Below are 1,515 nucleotides of genomic sequence, written 5' to 3' on the forward strand. Positions count from 1 at the left end.
GAGAAGCCAAGGGCACAGGGATTCCTGCCTTGGTGGGAGGTAAGTGGGTAAGAGAACAGGGAGCTAAAGGAAGAGTGGAACCAGGGGCCTCTGCTCCGAATCTGCGGGCCAAGCCTTGCTCTACTGTCTTCTTCACCAGACCAGGCTCTAACTCTAGGGCTTCTGAGGGAACCTCCCGGTTCAGAACTGGATTTTTCCTAAAAAGATGAGGGTAGAGACCAAGCACTAGACTCCAGCTCTTCTTTAGCAAGACCATGAACTGCCAGGGTCTCAGAACCGGGCTTCCCCATGGGACTGGTCAGGCAGGGGGTATCCGTCTCCCCGTGGGTAAGGAGAGGTTTTCAAAATTCCCAGGAAGAGATGGAGTAGTAAAGGCATTTCCTATCACTGGAGGAAAGTATTTGTAGGCTACAAGCTCACGCAGGCCCAAATAGGGTTGCCGGTTGGTCCCATGCAACTTCTAGAAAATGGACCGCCACAATCAGGGCCCACCCGAAGTGGCCTCATCTCACTGGCTGTCCTGGGAAAGACTGCCACTTCCATCCTTCAGTCTGTCACCGCCATCCGCTCTTGGACATAAACCCCAGTCACCTGGATTCCAGTCCCCGCCTGCTTTGCTCCTGGCTTGGGCAGCCTGAGCCAGGCCCCAGACGGAAGGCTGCTTCTGGATATTTACCCAGCAGACCTGCCCAGGCAATGCTGGACAAGGAAATTCAGTGCTTGCCTCTGCAACATGGATGATCTCATTCCTGGGGTTGAGAGATTTTATACAAGGACTAACACGGATCGACATCTGAGTTGAGGCCAGAAGCAGTATGTATTTGCAAATGAACAGGAAGGGGTCACTTCAGTTGGAGTGGGCCCCAGGGCAATCAGTCCCTTCATGTGTCCTCAGTGCCCTGTGCCCAAAACGCTAGGCTTCTCGGCCTCTACTTCCTCAGGGTGCAGCCCTTCAGGGAGTCATGAAAACCAAGGAGAACATCTTTGGACTAATGGGACCACACCTATGTATCATCTGTGCAAAGAGTCACAATATTTAGACATTCATACGCAACAGACTTTGAAACAGAAGGTCTAAAACCCAGCTCACTGATAGCAAAATACAGACATTCTAGATAGCAACCACCAGATGGTCAGAGTGTACACAAACTGTGATGTGCTCTTTTAAGGATAACTTCTATTAAAAAAAAAAAACCAAACAAACAAAACCCTTAGCTTGAAAAAACTGTTTTCAGATTTTCTCAATCTGGTTCTTAATGTGTTAAGAAAGCCAAACTCTCCTCAAGTTGTGCGTGATATATGTCTCGGAAACCCGCAGCGGCAGTCCCACCCTGTCCTGCAGCTCCCTGTGAGGCAGAATTGACTCAATGGCAGTGAGTATTTTATACTAGAATATGAATGATCTACACTAGAATAATCTCCTACTAGAATCCTATACTAGACTATGAGTCCTATACTAGAATATGAATGATCTACACTAGAATATAATAATCCCCTACTAGAATCCTATACTAG

At 48.2% G+C, this 1,515-nt stretch overlaps 1 protein-coding gene across 1 annotated transcript in view; it reads right to left on the reverse strand.

The window, feature by feature from the left end:
- Nucleotides 1-1,515, reverse strand: part of KIF9 (kinesin family member 9) — a 51,682-nt gene that overhangs the window by 41,206 nt on the left and 8,961 nt on the right. The gene's annotated exons all lie outside the window — the stretch shown is intronic.

Source organism: Echinops telfairi, unplaced genomic scaffold (genome assembly GCF_000313985.2).
Source record: "Echinops telfairi isolate 266 unplaced genomic scaffold, ASM31398v2 ScPeMD7_7420;HRSCAF=8458, whole genome shotgun sequence".
In the NCBI taxonomy this organism is placed as follows: domain Eukaryota; kingdom Metazoa; phylum Chordata; class Mammalia; order Afrosoricida; family Tenrecidae; genus Echinops; species Echinops telfairi.